This window comes from Macaca thibetana, chromosome 10 (assembly GCF_024542745.1).
Source record: "Macaca thibetana thibetana isolate TM-01 chromosome 10, ASM2454274v1, whole genome shotgun sequence".
In the NCBI taxonomy this organism is placed as follows: Eukaryota; Metazoa; Chordata; class Mammalia; order Primates; family Cercopithecidae; genus Macaca; species Macaca thibetana.
In genome coordinates, this window is record NC_065587.1 from 37,797,290 (window position 1) to 37,824,530 (window position 27,241).

Genomic DNA, 27,241 nt, shown 5'->3' on the forward strand with positions numbered 1-27,241 from the left:
GTTCCCAGGAGCCGTGTGTGAGGCAGAAACCTCACTTTTAAGATATTGGTTGTGGCTGGGGAAAGGGTGTTGGTGTCTCCATGGGGCTGTTCCTCCGCCCGGGGATGAAGGCATCTCCCTGCTCAGATGAGTGCCTCAGAACCAAGGGTCCACTCTGCCTGACGGCAGCTGCCTCAGGCACAAATGAGCAGAGCAGATAGAGGCTTCTTTTATATGGGCCGGGGTCGGCAGCCCCCTCCTGGGAAGAGCGACGCAGAGATTGCGACACATGCAGCCTCCGCTTTGCCAGCCAGCCAGCCATATAAGTTCATGAGAATAGCAGCCATGCACCCTGAAACCCCCAGATCTCACCACTCCAAATCCTCAGTCTTCTTGGTACCATCCCTCCCCGATGCTTGTCAGACCAGGCATTCTAATTTCTGAATAGTACGCCCCACATCCCCAAAACCTTGAAGTGAATGCACCAAGAAATTGAAAATAACAGCAGACAAAATTCCTAATAGTTGAGTGTGTGCTGGGCATTGTGCTGAGCCGTTTGTGTGTGTGATGTTCAAAGCAACACTCTGGACCAGGTTTAGTGAGTGTCCCCGCTTTATAGCCAGGGAACTGAGGACCAGGGCAGTTAGAGAACATGCCCACTGTCCCAGCAGAGCCCTCATACAAACCCAGGTTGGAGAACCCATGGTCTTAGGCAAGGTGTTACACATCCTACTCAGGTATTTGCTGAGTGAATAAATGAACCCTCTCTGCCTTTCCTGCCTGTCATCAATAAAGGCCAAGTGAAGTCAGGTGTGGTGGCTTACGCCTATAATCTCAGTGCTTTGGGAGGCCAAGGCAGGAGGATCACTTCAGGCCAGGAGTTTGAGACCAACCTGGACAACATAGTAAGACCCTGTCTCTACTAAAAATAAAATTAGCTGGGCATGGTGGCATGTGCCTGTAGTCCCAGCTATTCAGCACGCTGAGGTGGAAGGATCACTTGAACCCAGGAATTCAAGGTTACAGTGAGCTGTGATCTTGCCACTGTACTCTAGCCTGGGTGACAGAGCAAGATCCTCTCTCTAAAATAAATACATTAATACATAAATAAATAAAAATAAAGGCTGGGTCAGGCATGGTGGCTCATGTCTGTAATCCCAGCACTTTGGGAAGCTGAGGTGGGCAGATCACTTGAGCCCAGGAGTTCAATATCAGCCTGGGCAACATGGTGAAACCTCATCTCTACAACACATACAAAAATTAGCCAGGTGTGGTGGCACTTACCTGTAGTCACAGCTCAGGACTGAGGTGGGCAGATGGCTTGAGACTGGGAGGTGGCGGTTGCAGTGAGCCGAGATTGCGCCACTGTACGCCAGCCTGGGTGACAGAATGAGACCCTGTCTCAAAAAAGTTAAAAACTTTAAAAAGAAAGGCCAGGTGAGAGGGCTGTGGGCTGGTTTCTCCAGGAAGGAGACGCCGAGGAGCTGGAACTGAGGGTACAAAAGTTAATGGGAGGGTAACACCCGTGAGAGGAAACCTGGGGGAAGCGGATTAGGCTGGAGCTGTTGGTCGAGATGTGGACCTGACACAGCACCTGCTGAGCCGAGGGGGAGCTTGGCGAGTTGGGAGGAAAGAGTGGCCAGTACAGGAGCCCTGACGGGGCAGAGGTGGCTGGTCCTGGTACTACTGCCTGACTCAGTCACTGGCTGCGGACACCCCAGCAGGTGCCACCTCAGCAAAATCAGAAGCAAACCCTCAAGGCTCTAACAGCTGCAGGCAGGAAACTGGGGAACAGGCAGGTAACACCTGGAGAAGGAGCTGGGCAGCAAGTCTCTTTCTTTTTTAAAAAAAAATTTATTTATTTCTGTATTTATTTTTAATACAGAGTCTCCACTCTGTTGCCCAGGGTAGAGTGCAGTGGCGTGATTTCGGCTCCTGGGTTCAAGTGATTCTTATGCCTCAGCCTCCCAAGTAACTGGGACTACAGGTATGCATCACCATACCGGGTTAATTTTTGTGTTTTTAGTAGATACAGGTTTCATCATGTTGGCCAGGCTGGTCTCGAACTCCTGGCCTCAAGTGGTCCACCTGCCTTGGCTTCCGAAAGTGCCAGGATTAGAGGCGTGGGCCATCGCACCTGGCCTCTTTCCTTTTCTCTTTTTTTTGTTTTTGTTTTTGAGACGGAGTCTCACTCTATTGCCCAGGCTGTAGTGCAGTGGCTCAATCTCGGCTCACTGCAACCTTCGCCTCCTGAGTTCAAGCAATTCTGCTGCCTCAGCCTCCTGAGTGGCTGGGATTACAGCCGTGCGCCACCACGCCTGGCTAATTTTTGTATTTTTAGTAGAGATGGGGTTTCACCATGTTGGTCAGGCTGGTCTCAAACTCCTGACCTCATGATCCACCTGCCTCAGTCTCCCAAAGTACTAGGATTACAGGTGTGAGCCACTTTTCTTTTTTTTTATTTCTTTTTTTTTGATTTCGACAGAGGCTTGCTGTGTCACCCGGGCTTGAGTGCAGTGGTGTGATCATGGCTCACTGCAGCCTTGACTTCTCAGGCTCAGGCAATTCTCCTGCCTCAGCCTCCTGAGTGGCTGGGACTACAGGCATGTGCTACCATGCCCGGTTAATTGTTTTCCTTTTTCTTTTTCTTCCCCCAAGTTTTTGTGGAGACGGGTCTCCCTCTGTTGCCTCAGCTGGTCTTGAATCCTCGGGCTCAAGCTATCCTCCTTCCTCAGCCTCCCAAATCACTGGGATTACAGACATGAGCCCCACGTGCCTAGTCCTTTTCTGAAGGGAGATCTGAGTGGTACATTCTGTGCTGTCCACCCCTTGTGCCCCAGGGCCTTTGTCCCATGCCTGGGCAGGAGCTGCTCCTCTGGGGTCTAGCCCCTTCAGGGGGAAGATAGAGCAGGAAGGTGGGCAGATGAACCCCCATTGCCGTGACCGAGCTGGGGCCCCACCTGGCATGCGTTCCCTCCCTCCTGCACCCTCCCGCCTCAGCTGTGGCCACTGCAGGTCCTGGAGGTTCATGCTCCTTCCCTGAGTCCCGGCCACTGGACCTCCTCGGGCTGAGGTGGCCGCGCTTGTCCATGCACAGAAACGATCGGGCCAGGGGGTGCCGTGATGCCCAAAAGGGCCCTGAGCACCCTTGGAATCCAGTGCCACGAGTGTCCCCCAGCCATGGCAGCATGCGCTGACAGACTTGCAGCCCCCCGGGGGTGTGGCCTCTTTCCTCCATTGTCAGCCCAGTGTGTCACCGGCTGGGCTATGGTCTGGTTTGGGGTCTGGTGGCCCGGAGAGGATTCAGGACAGCTCTCAGAGAGGAGGAGCCTGTTGTCTTGTTGGGGAGAGAATTCTACACTACAGGATTCTGGGGAACAGCGGGCTCTGGATGGGGAAGGGGGCATCCTGTAGCAGAGGTCAAATGCTACAAACTCCTCAGCACGGTCTGCACATTCAGTCTCTACCCCCAGCAGGGTGTCCCAGGGCTCCCGACCAGGGCTCCTGACAGCCTAAGCTGTGACTCCACTGGCTGCTGAGCCATCCTGTGTTCAGCCACTGTGCTGTGAAATCTGGACTTGAACTGGAGCTCGTGCTGCACCCCTGCTGCCTGCCTGCCCTGAGGGCTTCTTGGAAGCCAACACGTGCCGGCTCTCACACTTAGTCTTCAGTTGTTTGTTAATTGCCCTCAGCTTGTCATTATCCATCTCTAAGTCAATGCGACTTAGTTAACAACCCTCCAATTCCATTATCCTCCCCCTTGCCACACCTTTTTTTTTTTTTTTTTTTTTTGAGACGGAGTCTCGCTCTGTCGCCCAGCCTGGAGTGCAGTGGCTCACTGCAAGCTCCGCCTCCCGGGTTTACGCCATTCTCCTGCCTCAGCCTCCCGAGTAGCTGGGACTACAGACGCTCGCCACCTCACCCGGCTATTTTTTTGTATTTTTTTACTAGAGACGGGGTTTCACCGGGTTAGCCAGGATGGTCTCGATCTCCTGACCTTGTGATCCACCCGTCTCGGCCTCCCAAAGTGCTGGGATTACAGGCTTGAGCCACCGCGCCCGGCTGCCACACATTTTAAGAACCCATATCAGCTTGGGTTGTGGCGGCACAGGACTGGCCACGGTCTCTGCACCCTCTCGTTCTCCCAGGTTATTGCAGGGAGAGCATGAACAGCTGGGCCGGCCAGGCTGGCTGTGCCTCTCGAACCAGGGAGAGTCCTGGTCACTGAGCAGGTGGAGTGCGGTCCTGTCCACAAACCCATCTTGCTGCCTGCAGAAATAGCTGTCTCTGCCCCACCACCTTGCTCAACAGTGACTCGGATCACTGGAGAAGAACGTGACCTGGCTTGAAATGGTCATCTGGAGGCTGCCAGCTTACTCCACCCCCGGCAGGAGGGTGTAGTCCTTCTTTGGATGGGGATCCAGGCGGCACCTTTCTGCCTCTACCATGGGGAGGATGCTGGTATTCATCGTAATCCATGCCCTCGGCAATGTCCTCGTGTGCCATTTCGTGAGGAGTCATGCATACGCTTTGGGAAGCTGCCGTAGTCCTTGCGTTTGAAATCAGCGTCCACCCCATGCGCCGGCTGGACTGGACATGGGGCTCCCGCGGCATGGGTGTGCTGCCTGGCCATATCCTTTGTCACCACTGATTGGAAGAGATGGTCACCTGGCCAGGGGAACCAGTCCCTAGGCTGGGCCAGCTAGTTCTGTCCTGGGAATCTGCATTTGGGGCACAAAGGAGGGTGCTGAGACTGATGATGGCAGGTCTTCATGGGGCTGGGAAAGGCACACGGGGCTGGGCTGGAGTCAGCGCCCCGAGCGGCGCCTCTTATGGGGCTGCAGAGGAGCCGGGAGCAGTGAAGAGAGGCAGGCGGTGGGGCCAACACGCCCAGGTGCAGCTCCAGGGGAGGTGGAGGGGGTCCTCCCCCCTCCCCTTTTTTGAGCCTGAATCTCAGTCTGTTGCCCAGGCTGGAGTGCAGAGTGCAGTGGCGTGATCACAGCTCACTGCAACCTCAACTTCCCAGACTCAAGCAATGGTTCCACCTCAGCCTTCTGAGTAGCTGGGACTATACCAGCACACACCACCACACCCAGCTTTTTTTTTTTTTTTTTTTTTTTTTGAGCGAGAGAGGTGGGGTCTCACTGTTTTCCTGGGCTCCAGTGATCCTCCCACCCTCACCTCCCCAAGTGCTGGGGTTACAGGCATGAGCTGCCTGGTCTCATTTCATTGAAAAAAAATTTTTTATGCATGCATAGTAGTTGCATATATTCATGGAGTATATAAGGTACTTTGATACAGGCATGTGGCATCTAAATAATCACATCAGGGTAAATGAGGTTTCCATCATCTCAGGCATTTATCATTTTTCTGTGTTACAAACATTCCAATTATACTATTTTAGTTATTTTTTATTTTTTTTGAGACGGAGTCTCACCCTGTCGCCCAGGCTGGAGTACAGCGACACAATCTCGGCTCACTGCAACCTCCCCCTCCCGAGTTCAAGTGATTCTTCTGCCTCAGCCTCCCGAGTAGCCGGAACCACAGGCATGTGCTACCACACCTGGCTAATTTTTGTAGTTTTTAGTAGAGACGGGATTTCACCATGTTGACCAGGCTTATCTTGAACTCCTGACCTTGTGATCCATCTGCCTCAGACTCCCAAAGTGCCAGGATTATAGACGTGAGCCACCGCGCCTGGCTGGTTATTTTTTAATATATGATAAATTATTGTTGACTGTAGTCACTCTGTTGTGCTATCAAATATCAGATCTGGCCAGCCACGGTGGCTTACTCCTGTAATCCCAGCACTTTAGGAGGCCGAGGCATGCAGATCACTCGAGGCCAGCCTGGCCAACATGGTGAAAGCTGTCTCTACTAAAAATACAAAAATTAGCTGGGCGTGGTGGCCAGCGCCTGTAATCCCAACTAAAGAGACTGAGGCAGGAGAAACATTTGAACCCAAGAGGTATGGAGGTTGCAGCAAGCCAAGACTATACCATCACACTCCAGACTGGGCAACAGAGCAAGACTCCATCTCAAAAAAAAAAAAACCAAAAACTAGATCTTACTCATTCTATTTTTATATATATATATATATCTTTTTTTTTTTTTTTTTTTTTTTTTTTGAGACAGAGTCTCGCTCTGTCGCCCAGGCTGGAGTGCAGTGGCCGGATCTCAGCTCACTGCAAGCTCCGCCTCCCGGGTTCACGCCATTCTCCTGCCTCAGCCTCCCGAGTAGCTGGGACTACAGGCGCCCGCCACCTCGCCCGGCTAGTTTTTTGTATTTTTTTTTTAGTAGAGACGGGGTTTCACCGTGTTAGCCAGGATGGTCTCGATCTCCCGACCTCGTGATCCGCCCGTCTCGGCCTCCCAAAGTGCTGGGATTACATCTATTTATATTTTTGTATCCATGAATCATCCCCACTCCCCAACAGCTCCCCCTCCCCCACCCCCACCCCAGTATTTCATTTCCGATGTCAGTTTCTGGAGCCCAATGTGTGTGCAGCTCTTGGCCTTTGGCAGCCTTCATGGCAAGTGAGGCACTCATGACAGATCTCCCCAATGGAGCTGGCATGAGGGGCTGTCTGTTCTGGGGCCAAATACCCTCCCGACACCTAAGCACCCACAGCAAGAAGGGCCAGCTTTCACTTCCGGTTTGCCATTCTTCCTTGTCCCTGCCCTAGGAATTCTACAGCAGCCCTGCCGCTGTTGTAAACTTCAGTCACCAAGAGATATGAAAACTGTCTGAAAGGCTGGGGGAGGGGCAGAATTCACTCCTCCCCCATGCCCAGGATGGACAAAATCACGGTGATTGGCTCAGATGTGGTCATGTGATCCCAGCCTGGCCAATGGGAAGATGGCCTGGGACTTTTGCTGCCCTGCAGGGATGGAGCTTCCCCCCTCCCCACCTCCACCTCCTTTGGGCTGCCTGGATGGCAGCTGCAAGCCTGGAGCTGCTGGGGGTAGGTTGGGGGGGATGTTGCTCCAAAGTGGACAGAGACAGACCTCCAGAGGCAATTTGGAGGCTAAATCCACCTGTGCCCTTGTTGCATTCTTCAGACATGAGCCAATAAGGGCCTCTTTTTCTTTGAGATAAGTCTTGCTCTGTCATCGAGGCTGGAGTGTAGTGGTACAATCACAGCTGACTGCAGCCTCGAGCTCCTGGGCTCAAGGGATCCTCGTACCTCAGTCTCATGAATAGCTAGCACCACAGACATGTGCACCATGCCAGCCATCATGCCTGGCTAGATGGGATCTCACTATGTTGCCAACCCCTGGCCTCAAGTGATCCTCCTGTCTCAGTCTTCTGAAGTGCTGGGATTATAGATATGAACAACCACACCCAACTATCTTGTTGTTGTTGTTGTTGAGACAGAGTATTGCTCTGTCACCAGGCTGTAATTCAGTGGCACGATCATAGTTCACTGCAACCTTGATCTCCTGGGCTCAAGCAATCCTCCTGCCTCAGCCTCCTGAGTAGCTGGGACTACAGGTGCATGCCATGGCACCTGGATTTTTTTTTTTTTTTTTTTTTTTTTTTTTGAGACAGAGTCTTGCTCTGTCGCCCAGGCTGGGGTGCAGTGGCCGGATCTCAGCTCACTGCAAGCTCCACCTCCCGGGTTTAGACCATTCTCCTGCCTCAGCCTCCCGAGTAGCTGAGACTACAGGCGCCCGCACCTCGCCCGGCTAGTTTTTTTATTTTTTAGTAGAGACGGGGTTTCACCATGTTAGCCAGGATGGTCTCGATCTCCTGACCTCGTGATCCGCCCGTCTCGGCCTCCCAAAGTGCTGGGATTACAGGCTTGAGCCACCGCGCCCGGCCTTTTTTTTTTTTTTTTTTTTTGTAGAGATAGGGTCTTGCTGTATTTCCCAGATTAGTCTTGAACTCCTGGGCTCAAGTGATCCTCCATCCTCAGCATTACATGCACAAACCACTGCACTGGACCTAATGTCATCTGTTGAAGAACAAACGTTTTTTAATTTGATGATCTCCAACTTACCTATTTTTTCTTTTGTTGCTTGTGTTTGATGTCATATCTAAAAACCCATTGCCTAATCCAAGGTCTATGCCTATTTTCTTCTAAGAGTTTTACAGTTTTTGCCCTTACATTTAGGTCTTTGATTAATATATTAGACCATTCCTACGTTACTTTACAGGAATACCTGAGACCGTAATTTATAAGAAAATAAGTTTAATGGGCTCACAGTTCTGTAGGTTTTACAGAAAGCATAGTAGCATCTGCTTCTGGGGACACCTTAGGAAGCTTCCAATCATGGCGGAAGGAGAAAGGGGAGCAAACACATCACATGGAGAGAATAGGAGCAGAGGGAAGGAGGGAGGGGGGAGGACGTGTCACACACTTTTAAATGACCAGCTCTCACAAGAACTCACTGTCACAAACACAGTACCAAGCCATGAGGGACCAATTAGGAGGTGTTTGGGACCCATGACCCAAACACTTGCCACCAGGCCTCCCTCCAACACTGGACATTACAATTCAACATGAGATTTGAGCAGGGACAAATATCCAGACTGTATCATTCGGCCCCGACCGCTCCCAAATCTCATGTCCTTCTCACATTGTGAAACACAAACATGCTTTCCCTTATACTTCCTCAAAGTGTTAATTCACTACAGCTTTTTTTTTTTTTTTTTTTTTTTTTTTTTTTTTTTTTACTGAGATGGAGTCTCATATCGTCACCCAGGCTGGAGTGCAATGGCGTGATCTCAGCTCACTGTAGGCTCCGCCTCCTGGGTTCACGCCATTCTCCTGCCTCAGCCTCCCAAGTGGCTGGGACTACAGGCGCCTGGCTAATTTTTTGTGTTTTTAGTAGAAACGGGATTTCACCATGTTAGCCAGGATGGTCTAGATCTCCTGACCTCGTGATCCACCTGCCTCGGCTTCCCAAAGTGCTGGGATTACAGGCATGAGCCACCGTGCCCGGCCTCAGCCAGTCACTTCTTGAATGCTTTGCTGCTTAGAAACTTCTTCCAGCAGATACTCTAAATCATCACTATGGAGTTCAAACTACCATGGATCCCTGGGGCATGAACAGAATACAGCCAAGTTTTTTGCTAAGGCGTAACAATGGTGACCTTTGCTCCAGTTCTCAATAAGTTCCTCATTTCCTTCTCTGACCTTGGCAGCCTGGACTTCATTGTTCTTATCATTATCAACATTTTGGTCACAACCATTTAACCTGTTTCTAAGAGGTTTCAAAGCTTCCTTCATCTTCCTGTCTTCTTCTGAGCCCTCCAAACTCTACCAACCTCTGTCTGTTACCCAGTTCCAAAGTTACTTCCACATTTTCGGGTATCTTTATAACAATGTCCTACTCCTTGGCAACAATTTTCTGTATTAGGCTGTTCTTGCATTACTATAAAGAAATACCTGAGACTGGCTGGGCACTGTGGCTCACGCCTGTAATCCCAGCACTTTGGGAGGCCAAGGCAGGTGGATCACGAGGTCAGGAGATTGAGACCATCCTGGCTAACATGGTGAAACCCTGTCTCTACTAAAAATACAAAAAATTAGCCAGGCGTGGTGGCAGGTGCCTGTAGTCCCAGCTACTTGGGAGGCTGAGGCAGGAGAATGGCGTGAACCCAGGAGGTGGGGCTTGCAGTGAGCTGAGATTGCACCACTACACTCCCCGCTGGGCGATAGAGCGAGACTCTGTATCAAAAAAAAAAAAAGGAAATACCTGAGACTGTGTAATTTTTTTTTTTTTTTTGAGACAGAGTCTTGCCCTGTCACCCAGGCTGGAGTGCAGTGGCATACCAGACTGGAGCACCAAGCCATAAGAGATCCACCTCCATGACCCAAACACCTCCCATGAGGCCCCACCTCCAACGCTGGGGTTTACAATACAACATGAGATTTGGACAGGGACAAATATACAAGCTATATCAATCAGTTTTGTGTTAATTTTTGTATATAGCGTGAGGTAGTATCCAACTTCATTCTTATGCATGTTGATACTCAGTTTTCTGGGCACCATTTGTTGAAAAGACTGTTTCAACAAATTTCCCATTGAATGTGCCTGGTACCCCTGTCAAAAACCAATTGCCCATAAATGTGAGAGTTTCTTTCTGTTCTCTCTGTTCTATTCCATTGATGTATATGTCTATCCTTATTCTAGCACCACACTGTCCTGATTACTGTAGCTTTGTAGTGAGTTCTGATATTGGAAAGTATGAGTTCTCTAATTTTGTTCTTTTTAAAGATTGCTTTGTTTATTCTGGATTACTTGCCTTTCTGTATGAATTTAAGGACAGTTTATCAATTTCTGCAAAGAAGGTAATTGGGAATTTGATAGGAATTGTGTTGAATCTACCATACCAGTGGCATCAGGGAAATGCAAATAAAAACCAGTTTGGGCAGTAATGTCATCTTAAAAATACTCAGGCTTCTAATCCATGAACATAGGATGTTTTTCCATTTCTTTAGGTCTTTAAAAAATTTTTTCAACAGTGCATTGTAGTCTTCAGAATATGTGTTTTGCACTTATTTTGTTAAGTTGACTCCTAAGTATTATGGAATTTTTCTCTTCATCTCACTTTTAGTTTGCTGATTGCTGCTGTATAGAAACACAATTGATTTTCATATATTGATCTTATAACTTGCAGCCCTGTTGTGCTCATTTGTTAGCTCTAATAGTTACTATTTATTTATTTTGGGACAGGGTCTGGCTCTGTTACCCAGGATGGAGTGCAGTAGTGTGATCACAGTTCACTGCAACCTTGAGCTCCTAGGTTCAGGTGATTCTCCTGTCTCAGCCTCCCAAGTAGCTGGGACTATAGGCATGTGCTACCATGCCTGGCTAATTTTTTATTTTTTTTGTAGAGCCGGTGTCTTGCTATGTTGCCCAGGATAGTTTTGAACTCCTAGGCTCAAGCAATCCTCACACCTCAGCCTCCCAAAGTGCTAGTTCTAATATTTTTTCAGTGGCTTCCTTAGGATTTTCTATGTACAAGGTTATGTCATCTGCAAATAGAGATGACTTTACTTCTTCCTTTTCTATTCTTTCTTTTTTTTTTTTTTTTTGAGACGGAGTCTCGCTCTGTCGCCCAGGCTGGAGTGCAGTGGCCGGATCTCAGCTCACTGCAAGCTCCGCCTCCCGGGTTCACGCCATTCTCCTGCCTCAGCCTCCCGAGTAGCTGGGACTACAGGCGCCCGCCACCTCGCCCGGCTAGTTTTTTTTTTTTTTTTTTTGTATTTTTTAGTAGAGACGGGGTTTCACCGTGTTAGCCAGGATGGTCTCGATCTCCTGACCTCGTGATCCGCCCGTCTCGGCCTCCCAAAGTGCTGGGATTACAGGCTTGAGCCACCGCGCCCGGCCTCTTTTCTTTCTTTTTGAAATGGAGTTTCACTCTTTTTTTTTTTTTTTTTTGAGACAGAGTCTCGCTTAGTCGCCCAGGCTGGAGTGCAATGGTGCGATCTCGGCTCACTGCAAGCTCCGCCTCCCGGGTTCACGCCATTCTCCTGCCTCAGCCTCCCGAGTAGCTGGGACTACAGGTGCCCGCCGCCTCGCCCGGCTAATTTTTTTGCATTTGTAGTAGAAGTGGGGTTTCACCGGGTTAGCCAGGATGGTCTCGATCTCCTGACCTCGTGATCCGCCCGCCTCGGCCTCCCAAAGTGCTGGGATTACAGGTGTGAGCCACCGCGCCCGGCTGAGTTTCACTCTTGGTGTCTTGTTTCCCAGGCTGGAGTGCAATGGCGTGATCTTGGCTCACTGCAACCTCCGCCTCCCGGATTGAAGTGATTCTCCTGCCTCAGCCTCCTGAGTAGCTGGGATTACAGGCATGCACCACCATGCCCGGCTAATTTTGTATTTTTAGTAGAGATGAAGTTTCTCCATGTTGGTCAGGCTTATCTTGAACTCCTGACCTCAGGTGATCTGCCCGCCTCGGTCTCCCAAAGTGCTGGGATCACAGGCATGAGCACTGTGCCCAGCCTACTTCTTCCTTTTCAATATAGATGCCTTTATTGTGTCTTCTTGCTTAATTGCCAAGTCCCTCTCTTTTTATAGATGGGGCTCAGAGAAGAAAAGTGACTTGCTGGGTTGCTCAGTTGGGGACTGGCAGTTGGGACTGATGTGCCATTGAGTAGAGGCAACTGCTGCCTCCCTGGCCATTCCTTCCCCACCTAGGTTATTGCCTCTTGCTCCTGGGCCTCTCACTGGGGTTCTGGAACTCAGCACACCAGCACATGTAAGGCCTTGTGTGGCTATGGGGATGGGGAGGGCCCAGCATGCTCCAGCGTTTCCAGAAAAGCCTGTAAGGATCCTGTCTCCCCATAGCAGGACTCCCTGGAGTCTTCCTGACCTTGATGGCCTCCTGTGGCGAGAGGCTGGCTCTTACGAGCACATGCCAGGCTAGGTCTTCATCAACTTTACAGGCACGAGCCACCGCACCTCACCAAGACTGCATCATTTATAAGGAAAGAAGTTTAATTGACTCATGGTTCTGCAGGCTTTACAGGAAGCATAGTGGCATCTGCTTCTTGGGAGGCCTCAGGAAGTTTCCAGTCACAGTGACAAAAGAAGTGGGAGGAGACACATCACATGGTGAGAACGGGAGCAAGGCTGGTATGCCACATACTTTTAAATGACCAGATTTCAGGCCGGGCGCGGTGGCTCAAGCCTGTAATCCCAGCACTTTGGGAGGCCGAGACGGTCGGATCACGAGGTCAGGAGATCGAGACCATCCTGGCTGACACGGTGAAACCCCGTCTCTACTAAAAAATACGAAAACTTAGCCGGGCGAGGTGGCGGGCGCCTGTAGTCCCAGCTACTCAGGAGGCTGAGGCAGGAGAATGGCGTAAACCCGGGAGGTGGAGCTTGCAGTGAGCTGAGATCCGGCCACTGCACTCCAGCCTGGGCAACAGAGCGAGACTCCGTCTCAAAAAAAAAAAAAAAAAGACCAGATTTCATCAGGTGGCAAAACCAGATGCCTCCCCAGATGCCACTCCACAAGATGGAGCTCCCTGGAGTGCTGGTTACTTCTGTGCCCGAGTCCGTGGGCTATCTCTCCTGGAAATCAGGGTAAGAAGTTGACTTGACCCTGATCCCAGGCAGGTAGGGACCAGCAGGTGCATGGGGCAGCCTGATGCACTCTCCCCTCAAGGCATCAAATGGCAGTAGAGTCCAGCCAGGCACCCCCCTGCCTTCCCAGGAGTCCCTTTTCTGGGGCTCTGTAGATACCCCTCACTCTGGGAGGTACATGATGAGGGAAACCAGGCTGGGGTTGCCCTCATGGAGCATCCAGTTGACAGAGGGAAGGAGAAGTAAACGAGATACTCACCTGGCTGACTAATGATGGGCAGCCAAGCAAGCACATAGAAGACAAGGAGAGGGTGCATGAGGCCTGACCCTACACGGACCCCAAGGAAGTGACAGCTGAGCCCCAAATTGAAGAATGCATGGAGGTTAATGAGGCAAAGACAGGAAACTGCATGGCAAAGGTCCTGTGGCACAAGGAAAGATGGCACCTCTGGGGAGCTAGAAGGAGACCAGAGTGGCTGGAGGGGCAGGGGTGCAGGTGGCGTAGGGTGAGATAAGGCTGGGAGGGTTAAAGTGGGGGCACGGGTACGCGTGGGCCAAGGAGAGACTGGGCAAGAGGCAATGGGAAGCTTCAAAGGGTTTGAGTGAGGCCCCTTATGTCTGAAGACCAGGCAGGGACATCTCTGCAGAATGCGTCCCAGAGCAGGCCCCGTCCCCAAGAAGAGCTCAAGCAGAACACTTGGTCTTTTTTCCTTTTTTCTTTTTTTTTTCCTGAGACAGGATCTCATTCTGTAGCCCAGGCTGGAGTGTAGGGGTGTGGTCACGGCTCATTGCAGCATCGACCTCCTGGGCTCAAGCAATCCTCCTGCCTCAGTCGTCTGAGTAGCTGAGACTGCAGACATGTGCAACCATGCCCAACTGATTTATTTATTTATTTGAGATGGAGGTTCACGTTTGTCGCCCAGGCTGGAGTGCAATGGCGCGACCTCCACCTCCCGGGTTCAAGTCATTCTCCTGCCTCAACCTGTCACGTAGCTGGAATTACAGGTGCCCACCACCATGCCCGGCTGACATTTTTATTTTTGTAGAGACGGGGTCTCACTATGTTGCCCAGGCTGGTCTTGAACTCCTCAGCCTCCCAAAGTGCTGAGATTACAGGCGTGAGCCACCACGCCTGGCCTCGTTATCTTAATGATTAGAACATTGCCAAGTCTACAGAGGCTCAAACATGGTTGATTTATCACTCTGGTAGTGAGTCTGTGGTTCAAAGGCAGCATTAGCCTATTGAATTATTTATAAGCTAAATGTGTAAACATGAAGAATTTAAATAACAATGTAAGGTTATTTGTAATTATGTCCAGAAATAAAGGTTACAGGCAAGAACTTCTAGAGAACAAAGAGAAAGAGAAAAGTAATGTGAGAAAGATACTTGGATAAAGGTTTTTTGGGGTGTAAAAGACAACAACCCAGTCCTAAGAAAATAGGGTTGAACTCATGTTCAGCTACACACGCATCTATCCATGCATCCAGTCACGCATCTACTCATTTGTCCATGAATTCGCTTATCCTTCTATTCATGCACGTATCCATCTATCCACCTACCCACCTATCTGTTCATTCACCCATCCATCTGCCCATCTATCCATCCATCCATCCATGCATCCATCCATCCATCCATTTCTATTATTCATTCATATATTTATGCTTTGTGTTGGGTCTGGAAACACAATGAAGAGCTGAACACAGCAGGACTCTCCCTCGCGGAGCCGGCAGAGATCAACTGCGGCCGGTGGCAGAGACCAACGTACACCCAAGCGTGCGCTTAAGACGGGGTAAGGCTTCTTGATGGGCAGGTGCAGGCTGCAGGGAGGTGGGAGGAGCAGGATGGGGGTGCTGCTCCCTCTAGGAAGACGAGAAGACCTCCCAAGGAAGGAGCGGACCCTCCCAGCAGACGCAGACCCTCCCCACACTGGCCTGTCCACTCCTCCTCCTCCTCCATCTGGGGCCTTTGCTCAGCCCACCTCCCCTCTACCTGGCTGATTTCTGCCCATACTCCCACCTCTTCCAGGAGGCACTCCCTGATTGGTATCCGCAGTGACCCGAGTTTCTCAGAAATGCTAAGAACATTCACTGTTTGGATGAAGAAAGCAATATTTTTTTTTCCTTCATATGCACTGGATGACTTCACTGTGTTTACTGTCTTTGGTTTTGTTCTGAAGTGGTTGTAAAAGTCGGGCCTGAGATCATTCCTTGGTTACTGTTTGTGCGCCTGGCTGAGTCCAAGTCCTTACAGGCAGCCCCTCCCGCCTCCCATGAATCCCCTACTCCCGCCTCCCCCAACACCTAACTCTTCCTCCTTTCCCAAGGGTCCCCTCCCACCTCCCCCTCCTTTCCCCTACCCCCCTGCCTCCCTCCTCCCCTTCCCATTCCCCCCATCTCTTGTCTCCTTCCTTCCAGACGGCTCCTCCCCTGGCCCCCCCGGGCTCCCTTCCCTTCTGCTGAGTCCTCTCCTGGGAACTTCAGCTTTCCCCTCTCTTCAGAGCCATCCCTAGTAGCCCCCAGGTATCCTGCAATTTTGCTCACTCTAAATCCCCCTCCTGTAACCCCCTATCCCCGGCAAGCTCAGCTCCCCTTTTCTGCAAACTCCACAGAGGAACTGCCCCTGTGATCACTGCCGTTCTGCCACAAGCTGATGCTGTTGTGGTCAAGGTCACCCATGACCTCCTAGAGATTAAGTCCCTTAAGCTGTCCTCTGGGGTGGGGAGGGGCAGCTCGGCCGCAGTCCCCCCTCCTACTGCTGCCGGGCTCCCCAACATCCCCTGGTTTCCTCTCTCTGCTGGCCCCACTTCTGGTCTCCCTCGGGTTCCTCCTGGAGCTCAGCACCCAGTCCTGGCCTGGCCATGTGCATCCTCACTGTGTGGGGGCTTCTCCCTGAGCTGCAGCCCCCACGGCTCCCGGACCGCCAGTTCCCATCCACCTGGGGCTGTGCGCAAAGGACTGCTGTTCTGATGCCAGGAATGCAGATCTGTCTCCACCCGCCCCAGTGGCATTGGTCCCCACCACCAGTGCTCAGGCAAAGGCCCTGGAGCTCTCCACAACCCCCTGTCTTTCTCTCACAGCCGGGGCCAGGAAATCTCAATGCCCTGACTTTCTACACCTATGCAGAATCCAATGACACCTAACCTGCAGCCACCCGGCCCCTGCCGCGGTCACCTGGCTTGTGTTACAGGAGGAGCCTCCGCCTGGCCCTCCTCTGCCCTGGCCCCTCACCTGGTGCACACAAGGCCAGGGGGGGATCCCTTCTGGAGCATGGAGAGGCCTGGGGATCTGCCCAACCACCCACCTCCCTGCTCCTCACCCTTGAGGTGCCACTCGGGTCCCCCTGCTGTCCCCTGAGGCCACTCCTGCCTTGGTGCCCTCTCATCTACTGCCCCTGCCTGGAGACTTCCTCCAGATCCCATGTGGCGGGGCCTCAGCCTTCTCTGCTCTGACTTCATCTTGGAGAGGCCACCCAGCACAAATGGCCAGCAGCTCCTCCCTGCCACCCTGAGTCCACCCTGCACTCAACCCATCTTTATCTCATGTTCTTTCTGGCTCCCCGGCTGGCGTGCCCACCCCATGAGGGTGGCATGTGTCCCCAGCCCCCACAGCAGTCACGGAGGGACACCAGCCCAGGCCTGAGGAGTGAAGGGCTCCGAGGCTGCCCCTGTACAGTGGAGGGGAGAAGGGGCCTAGAGCTGCCCACAGTCACCCTAGCTCCCTAGGCCCAGGGGTCATAGACATACTAGTAGAGATGGCGGTTATGCTGGGGAGCAGGCAGATTTGAGGGGCACAGGCCCTGTCCTAGGGGGTGGGGCAGTTGTCACCCCAGGCCATTTTTTAAAACTTAAAAGTAAATTTTAATTTTACGGATAAATACATTGACACTCAGGAAAATGAAGTGGCTTGTCAAGAAGCCCTGGCTCTGAACAGACAGACAGTGCTGCTTTGTGGGGACTCGGCTCCAGAGCTGTTTTTTCTTTTCTTGAGACAGAGTCTCCTCTGTCGCCCAGGCTGAGTGTAGTGGTGCGATCTCAGCTCACTGCAACCACCGCCTCCTGGGTTCAAGTGATTCTCCTGACTCAGCCTCCCGAGTAGTTGGGATTACAGGCATGCACCACCATGCCCAGCGAATTTTTCGTATTGTTAATGGAAACAGGGTTTTATTGTGTTGGCCAGGCTGATCTCGAACTCCTGACCTCAGGTGATCCACCTGCCTTGGCTTCCCAAAGTGCTGGGATTATAGGTGTGAGCCACCGCCACCGCTTCTGGCGTTCCTGTGTGTTTTTTTTTTTTTTTTTTTTTTTTTTTTTTTTTGAGACGGAGTCTTGCTCTGTCGCCCAGGCTGGAGTGCAGTGGCTGGATCTCAGCTCACAGCAAGCTCCGCCTCCCGGGTTTACGCCATTCTCCTGCCTCAGCCTCCCGAGTAGCTGGGACTACAGGTGCCCACCACCTCGCCCGGCTAGTTTTTTGTATTTTTCAGTAGAGACGGGGTTTCACCATGTTAGCCAGGATGGTCTCGATCTCCTGACCTCATGATCCACCCGTCTCGGCCTCCCAAAGTGCTGGGATTACAGGCTTGAGCCACCGCGCCCGGCCGACTTTCCTGTTTTTTAAGCTGAAAAAAAAATGTGCCTGGTTTATTGAGGCAGGACATTCATTTTGCAAACTGTTTCGGAACCCCACACCGCATTTTATAAAATACGAACATTACAATGCAGATTCATATGAATTTGGGAAAGGTTTTAATGTATGAGATTACATTCATCAGCCTCTTCATGACTTCTAGCCTCGTACAGCACATTACTCACTTTGGCTTCTCATGCAAAGAGCAAATGATGTGTTTCAATTATCCTTCATTTTGGGAAACCTGAGGGAAAAGATTTGGGAGCACAAGCACCTTTTGTTGTAGAGCAGGAGGTCTCAATTTCTGGGGCTGTGAGAATCATCTGAACAATCTTTGCAGAATATGCAGGCAGCTGGGTCCCACTGACACCTGCTGGCAGAGCTCCTGAGAGAGGCTGGGCACACCTGTGTGTACACCTGTGCAGGTGCAGGCACATATGCAAGTCTGTGCGTGTGAGCATCTGCTTTACTGTTTAATATTAAATGTTTTCAGGCTGGGTGCTATGGCTCACACCTGTAATCCCAGCACTTTGGGAGGCTGAGGCGGGCAGATCATGAGGTCAGGAGATTGAGACCATCCTGGCTAACATGGTGAGACCCCATCTCTACTAAAAATACAAAAAATTAGCCAAGCGCGGTAGCAGGCGCCTGTAGTCCCAGCTACTCGGGAGGCTGAGGCAGGAAAATGGCGTGAACCCAGGAGGAAGAGGTTGCAGTGAGCCAAGATCATGCCACTGCATTCCAGCCTGGGCGACAGAGCAAGACTCCATCTCAAAATAAATAAATAATAAATAAATAAATGTTTTTAATATTACAAGAGTGCAGGCTGGGCGCGGTGGCTCACACCTGTAATTCCAGAACTTTGGGAGGCTGAGGTGGGTGGATCACTTGAGGTCAGGAGTTCAAGACCAGCCTGGGCAACATGGTGAAACCCCGTCTCTACTAAAAATACAAAAATTAACCCGGCATAGTGGCAGCCACCTGTAATCCCAGTTACTCAGGAGGTTGAAACAGGAGGATCACTTGAATCCGGGAGGTGGAGGTTGCAGTGAGCAGAGATCGTGCCATTGTACTCCAGCCCAGGTGACAAGAGCGAAACTCCATCTCAAAAAAAAAAAAAAAAAATTAAAACAGTACATATATCAGGGTGTGTATAAAAGAATGTATATATCACACATGCAACTAAAAAAAAAATAAGAAGAAAGTGCACACCCCGGACCCAACACACCACCCAAGAGGTAGAATAGAAGCAACACTCTGAGCCTCAGGAAGCTTTCTCGATGGCTTCCCCTAGTGAGAGACGTCATTTAACTCACCTGCCGTGGTCTCTCATATGGCAGCTCTATGGGCTGCCATAACAAAGTGCCATAGACTGCGTGGCTTGTAAACAACAGGAATTTACTTCTTACAGTTTTGGAGGCTGGAAGTTTGAGATCTCGGTGCCAGCATGCTTGGGGTCTTGTGGGCGCCCTCTTCCAGCTTGTACCCTTCTCAGTGTCTCAGTGCACCCTCACATGGTGGAGAGCCGAGAGGCTTGCTCCCTGGAGACTCTCAAAGGGCGCTAGTCCCTGTTGGCGTCAGCTGATAATGATCACCTCTCAAAGGCCCCACCTCCAGATACCATGACACTGGAGATCAGACTTCAACATAGGAATTGTGGGGACACACAAACATTCCATCCCAACCTCCCCAAATTTATCTGTTCTTCCCATGCAAAATACATTCATTCCATCCCAACAGCTTTGCATGCCTTAGGCTTGCTGCAGGTTCTACTCTAAGGTGTGAGGTCCAAGTCTCATCTAAATATCGTCTAAATCAGATGCAGGTGAGACTCAGGAAACAATTCATACAAGGCAAAACTCCCCTCCAGCCGCAAGGCCTTTTAACCAAACAAGTTATGTGCTTCCGAAATACAATGATGGGGGCTGGGCCTGGTGGCTCACGCCTGTAATCCCAGCACTTTGGGAAGCCAAGGTGGGCAGATCACTTGAGGTCAGGAGTTTGAGACCAGCCTGGTAACATGGTGGAACCCCGTCTCTACTAAAAATACAAAAATTAGCTGGGCATACTGGTGGGTGCCTATAATCCCAGCTACTAGGGAGGCTGAGGCGGGATAGTTGCTTGAACCCGGGAGGTAGAAGTTGCAGTGAGCCAAGATCATGCCACTGCACTTCAGCCTGGGCGACAGAGCAGGACTCTATCTCAAAAGCAAACAAACAAACAAACAAAAATGGTGGGACAGGCAGAAGATAGACATTCCCATCCCAAAAGGGAGAAATAGGGAAGAAGGAAGCAATGGATCCAAGCAAGTTGAAACCCAGACTTGGAAAACTCCAAAGAAAACTCCAAGGAAAACTCCAAGCCAAAATAGTCCTCGTTGGCTCTGTGCTCCTTCTGCCAGGTGCACTGAGGTGGCAACGCCACCTATGCAGCTCTGCCAGGCAGAGGTTCCATCCCCAGGGCTCTGCTGGTCAGGGGCAGGCCCCCATGGCTTTGGGCAAAGGTCCTCTGGTTTGCTGAAAGTGAGGTGATGGCCCCCTTTTGAAATCAGGGAGGCAACACTGATGAGCTCAGATTCACCTTTGGGATCTTTCTTCCACTGTCTTGAAGAATGGAGCACGTTTGCATAGAGCAGCTCTATGGTCCCGACCCGTAAAATCCAAGAAGTCCAATTCCTTCATTCCTTCATTCCTTCCCATCTCCTTTCCCTGCAGTTTAAGCTGCAGTGTTCCCACTGGGTGGCTGATAGAGTCCGAGGTTCACACGCACACAAATCTCCTTTTCCACTGGTTGATGACCACACCCTTAGTCTTTTTGTCAAATATTCTTTCTCATTCGTTGCAATACTGATGGATAGGCTGACCATTTTCCACATCTGTCTTTTTTTTTTTTGAGACAGAGTCTCACTCTGCCGCCCAGGCTGAAGTGCAGTGGCGCGATCTCAGCTCGCTGCAAGCTCCGCCTCCTGGGTTCACACCCTTCTCTGGCCTCAGCCTCCTGAGTAGCTAGGACTACAGGCGCCCGCCACCACGCCCGGCTAATTTTTGGTATTTTTAGTAGAGACGGGGTTTCACCGTGTTAGCCAGGATGGTCTCGATCTCCTGACCTCGTGATCCACCCACCTCAGCCTCCCAAAGTGCTGGGATTACAGGTGTGAGCCACCACGCCCGGCCCATTTTCCACATCTTTAAGTTCTAGTTCCTTTTTGCTTAGTAATTCCCTCATCAGTCATTTCTCTCTTCATACATTTTGCTGTAACAGTCAGGAGGAACCCAGCCAGTCCTTTCACACTGCTTAGCAATCCTCTCAACTCAAACCGAATTTCATCACTGACAAGTTCTCTACCTTTCCCATACCACTAGAACATGAGCACGATTCAGCCACATTCTCTGCCTCTTTATAATCAGGATCATCTTTTCTCCATCATCCAATAACATGTTCCTCATTTCCGTCTGAGACCTCATGAGAATGACCCGACTGTCCACATTTCTCCCAACAATCTGGTCATTGATTGCATATTCGCTAAGTAGACAGAGGCTTTCTCTCTGGCCTCCTCTTTCTTTTCTGAGCCCTCACCAGAATCACCATTAAAATCCCTTCATGACAATCTCGGTTTCTTCAAGCATGCACTTCACAACTCTTCCAGCCTCTACCCCGTTACCCAGTTCCAATGCTGCTGCTGCGTTTTTAGGTATTTGTTACAGTGGCACCCCACTTCTTGGTACCACCTTCTGTGTTAATCAGGGTTTTCCAGCGAAATGGGGCCAATAGGAGGTATATACATATACAATCATGTGTCACTTAATGATGGGGCTATGTCCTGAGAAATGTGTCGTTAGGCAACTTTGTCCTTGTGCAAACATCATGGAGTGTGCTTACACAAACCTACACGGTAGAACCTACTACCTGCATAGGCCGTACGGTAGAGCCTATTGCTCCTAGCCTATCAACCTGCACAGCCAGCATGCTGCTGCACTGAGCACTCTAAGCACGTGCCGCGGCTCAAATGCTTGTCCCCTCCAAACCCACGTAGAAGCTCGATCCCCCGGTGGTGATATTGAGTGATGTGGCCTTAAAAAGGGGATTGAGTCATGGGGGCTGTGCCCTCAGAATGAATTAATTCATTCATGAATTAGTTAATGAGTCAGTGGATTACTGAGTGATCACAGGAATGGGACTGGTGGCTTAGCAATAAGGAAAGACCTGAGCCGGGTGCAGTGGCTCACACCTGTAATCCCAGCACTTTGGTAGGCCGAGGTGGGCGGATCACGAGGTCAGGAGATCGAGACCATCCTGGCTGACACGGTGAAACCCCGTCTCTACTAAAAATACAAAAAATTAGCCGGGCGAGGTGGCGGGCGCCTGTAGTCCCAGCTACTTGACAGGCAGAAGCAGGAGAATGGCGTGAACCTGGGAGGCAGAGCTGCAGTGAGCCGAGATCGCGCCGCTGCACTCCAGCCTGGGCAACAGAGCAAGACTCTGTCTCAAAAAAAAAGAAAAGAAAAGACAAGACAAGACCTGAGCTAGCAGGCTCAGCACCTTCACCATGTAATGCTGGTACCACCTCAGGACTTTGCAGGTTCCCCACCAGCAAGAGGGCCCTCACCAGATGCATCCCTTCCACATAGAACTTCCAACCTCCAGAACTGTAAGAAATAAATTTCTTTTCTTTATAAACCAGTTTCAGCTGGGCACAGTGGCTCACGCTTGTAATCCCAGCACTTTGGGAGGCCAAGGTGGGCGGATCACAAGGTCAGGATTTCGAGACCAGCCTGGCCAACACAGTGAAATCCCCATCTGTACTAAAAATACAAAAATTAGATGGGCATGGTGGCGGGTGCCTGTAATCCCAGCTATTCGGGAGGCTGAAGCAGGAGAATTGCTTGAACCTGGGAGGCAGAGGTTGCAGTGAGCTGAGATTGTGCCACAGCACTCCAGCCTGGGCGATGGAGCTAAACTCTGTCTCAAAAAAGAAAAAAAAAATTACCAAGTTTCAGGTATTCTGTTATAAGCAACAGAAAATGGACTAAGACAGCAATACATATTTCTGTATTTAGACATACCTAACCAGAAAGGTTAAAGCTGGCTGGACATGATGGCTCATGCCTGTAATCTCAGCATTTGGGAGGCCAAGGGGGTGGATCACCTGAGGTCAGGAGTTCAAGACAAGCCTGGCCAACATGGTGAAACCCTGTCTCTACTAAAAATGCAAAAATTGGCCAGGCGCGGTGGCTCAAGCCTGTAATCCCAGCACTTTGGGAGGCCGAGACGGGCGGATCACGAGGTCAGGAGATCGAGACCATCCTGGCTAACACAGTGAAACCCCGTCTCTATTAAGAAATACAAAAAACTAGCCGGGCGAGGTGGCGGGCGCCTGTAGTCCCAGCTACTCGGGAGGCTGAGGCCGGAGAATGGCGTAAAACCCGGGAGGCGGAGCTTGCAGTGAGCTGAGATCCGGCCACTGCACTCCAGCCTGGGTGACAGAGCGAGACTCCGTCTCAAAAAAATAAATAAATAAATAAAATAAAAATAAATAAATAAATAAATAAAATAAAATTAAAAAAAAAATGCAAAAATTAGCCAGGCGTGGTGGTGCACACCTGTAATCCCAAGCTACTCAGGAGGCTAAGGAGGGAGAATCGCTTGAAACAAGGAGGTGGAGGTTGCAGTGAGCCATGATCATGCTATTGCACTCCAGTCTGCGCAACAGAGCAAGGCTCCGTCTCAAAAAAAAAAAAAAAAAAAAAAAAAAAAAGAAACGAAAAGTTAAAGTAAATCTGTGGTACAAAGATTAAAAGGACACCTGTGTAGGGCACTGACCATGGATAGAGCTTGGAGGACTGGATATTGCTGTGTGTGAGTCAGGGAGTGAATGTGAAGACCTAGGACATTGCTGTAACTACTGTTGGTTTTATAAACACCAAACACTTAGGCTACACTAAATTTATAAAAATAATTTTTTTTTTGGCCAGGTGCAGTGGTTCACGTCTGTAATCCCAGCACTTTGGGAGGCCAAGGAAGGAGGACCACCTGAGCTCAGGATTTGAGACCAGCCTGGGCAACATAGCGAAACCTCGTCTCTACTAAAAATTAAAAAACAAAAATATCAGCTGGGCATGGTGGTACATGCCTGTATTCCCAGCTGCTTGGGAGGCTGAGGTGGGATAATTACTTGAGCCCAGGAGTTTGAGGCTGCAAAGACCTATGACAGTGCCGGGGGACTCCAGCCTGGGTGACAGAGTGAGATGCCATCTCCAAAGATATATATAATATGTACACATAGATATGTGTATATATATTCTTTCCTCAATAATAAACCTTAGCTTACTATGACTTTTTTTACTTTATGAGCTTTTAAAAACTTTTTGATTTTTTTTTTGTATTAACAGCTAAAGACATGAACACATTGTGCAGGAAAATGTAAATAAAATATTTTTATTTTTATTTTTATTTTATAAGCTCTTTCCAATTTTTTTTTTTTTTTTTTTTGAGACGGAGTCTGGCTCTGCCGCCCAGGCTGGAGTGCAGTGGCCGGATCTCAGCTCACTGCAAGCTCCGCCTCCCGGGTTTACGCCATTCTCCTGCCTCAGCCTCCCCAGTAGCTGGGACTACAGGCGCCCGCCACCTCGCCCGGCTAGTTTTTTGTATTTTTTAGTAGAGACGGGGTTTCACCGTGTCAGCCAGGATGGTCTCGATCTCCTGACCTCGTGATCCGCCCACCTCGGCCTCCCAAAGTGCTGGGATTACAGGCTTGAGCCACCGCGCCCGGCCACTCTTTCCAATTTTTAAAATCTTTTATTTTGTTTTATTTTCTAATTTTAAAACTTGCTTGTGAAAAACTGAGACACAAGCACACACGTTAGCCTAGATCTACACAAGGTCAGGATCATCCCTGGCACTGTCCTCCACCTCCGCACCCTGTGTGTGTGTGCAGGTGAGTGTGCAGGAGCACGTGTGTGTGCCCCACTTGAAGGTCTTCAGGGGGAGCCTTCCTCTCCTGTGATAACGGGGCCTTCTTCTGGATACCTCCTGAAGGACCTGCCTCACTGCTTTACAGTTAACTTTTTTTTTTAAATAAGTGAAAGGAGTACACTCTAAAATAACAATAAAGGCTGGGCGCAGTGGCTCAAACCTATAATCCCAGCACTTAAGGAGGACGAGGTGGGAGGATTGCTTGAGCCCAGGAGTTTGAGATCAGCCTGGGCAACATAGTGAAACCCTGTCTCTACAAGACAGAAAAAAAAAATTAACCAGGCATGGTGGTGGCACATACCTGTAGTCCCAGCTACCTGGGAGGCTTACGTAGAAGGATCTCCTGAGCCCAGGAGTATGAGGCTGCAGTGAGCTGTGATCACACCACTGCACTCCAGCCTAGGTGACAGAGTAAGACCCTGTCTCAAAAATACAATAAAATAGGCTGGCGCAGTAGCTCATGCCTGTAATCCAGCACTCTGGAAGGCCGAGGCAGGTGGATCACTTGAGGTCAGGAGGTTGAGACTAGCCTGGTCAACGTGGTGAAACCCCGTCTCTACTAAAAATACAAAAATTAGTCAGGCGTGGTGGTGCGGACATGTAATCCCAGCTACTGGGAAGGCTGAGGCAGGAGAATGACTTGAACTCAGGGGACAGAGGTTTCAGTGAGCCAAGATCGTGCCACTCCTCTCCAGCCTGGGCAACAGAGTGAGACCCTGTTTCAAAAAAATAAATAAAATAAAATACAACAAAAAAATAAAAATTATAGCATAGCAAACATATAAACCAGTAACATAGTCGTTTATTATCATTACCAAGAATTATGTACTGTGCATAATTATATGTGCTAGACTTCTACGTGAGTGGCAACGCAGGTTTGTTTACAGCCACCTCACCGCAAACATGAGTCATTAGGTTTGTTTACAGCCACGTCACTACAAATATGAGTCATGCATTGCCCTGGGACGGCTATGATGTCACTTGGAGAAAGGAATTTCTCAGCTCCACTGTAATCTTATGGGACAACCATTATATACGCAGTCTGTTGTTGCCCCAAACGTCATTACGTGGTGCATCACTGTATGTGTGTGTGTGCGCGTGTGTACACACATACATATAGCTCATATATACACAGTCATACACACAGGAGCATGTGTGTGTGTGTGTGCAACTGAGTATACAGGAGCACAGGTGAGTGTACAGGAGTGCGTGTGTGTGCATGCAGGTGAGTGTACAGGAGCGTGTGTGTGTGCAGGTGAGTGTATAGGAGCGTGTGTGAGTGTGCAGGTGAGTGTACAGGAGCATGAGTGTGTGTGCAGGTGAGTGTACAGGAGCGTGAGTGTGTGTGCAGGTGAGTGTACAGGAGCGCATGTGTGTGCATGCAGGTGAGTGTACAGGAGTGTGTGTGTGTGCATGTGAGTGTACAGGTGTGTGTGTGTGTGCAGGTGAGTGTACAGGAGCACGTGTGTGTGCATGCAGGTAAGTGTGCAGGAGCACGTGTGTGTGCATGCAGGTGAGTGTACAGGAGCGTGTGTGTGCAGGTGAGTGTACAGCAGTGCGTGTGAGTGAGTGTACAGGAGTGTGTTCCAGTGAGTGTACAGGAGCATGTGTGTGGGTGCAGGTGAGTGTACAGGAGCCTGTGTGATTGTGTGTGCCGGTGAGTGTACAAGAATGTGTGTGCATGTGTGCAGGTGAGTGTACAGGAGTGTGTGTGAGGGCATGCAGGTGAATGTACAAGTGTGCAGGTGAGTGTACAGGAGTGCATGTGAGTGCATGTACAGGTGAGTGTACAGGAGTGTGTGTGTACAGGTGAGTGTACAGGACCGCATGTGAGTGCATGTGCAGGTGAGTGTACAAGACCACATGTGATTGTGTGTGCCGGTGAGTGTACAGGACCGTGTGTGGGTGAGTGTGCAGGTGAGTATACAGGAGCATGTGTGGGTGCGTGTGCAGGTGAGTGTACAAGAGCACATGTGATTGTGTGTGCCAGTGAGTGTACAGGAGCGTGTGTGGGTGAGTCTGCAGTTGAGTCTACAGGAGCGCATGTGGTCGTGTGTGGCAGTGAGTATACAGGAGCGTGTGTGGGTGAGTGTGCAGGTGAGTGTACAGAAGTGTGTGTAGGTGCGTGGGTAGATGAGTGTGAGAGCGAGTGCTTGGGAGCAGACATGTGTGTGAATGTGTTTTGCGACTCCCCTCTTCCCCTCATGGGGCTGGTGCAAACCAGCAGGGCAAGCTGGGCAAGAGCAGCTTGTCCTGGTGCAGTGAGCCAGGCTCCGCCCCTGGCCTCAGCAGGCTTGGATGGTCCTCAGGTGTCTGCTGCAGCCTGAGTTGCAATGGACACAGCTGTTGCGTTGTTCGTTCAGGTCTGTTTCCTTTGCAGCCTGTGGGCTCCCCACCCAATGTAGCATCCTCAATTGTTCTTTAAAGACCCCCAAATTCTTGGAAGGGATGTGGCTGCTGCCCTTAGCCCAACCTCGGCTGGGCTGAGGTCCCAAGGACTGTGTCTCTCTTTCCTCCTTGAGGCAAGAACTGGCTGCTGTGCCTACCCAGGTTTTACTGCCTTCAGGAGCTCTGAGCCTCCGCTCCCTAATAGATGAGCCGATGGTCTCAGAGACTCCTA

The 27,241-nt window shown here is 50.5% G+C and overlaps 1 protein-coding gene across 1 annotated transcript in view; it reads right to left on the reverse strand.

The window, feature by feature from the left end:
• The window catches only part of LOC126929074 (calcium-responsive transactivator), a 116,783-nt gene that overhangs the window by 69,294 nt on the left and 20,248 nt on the right, over positions 1–27,241 (reverse strand). The gene's annotated exons all lie outside the window — the stretch shown is intronic.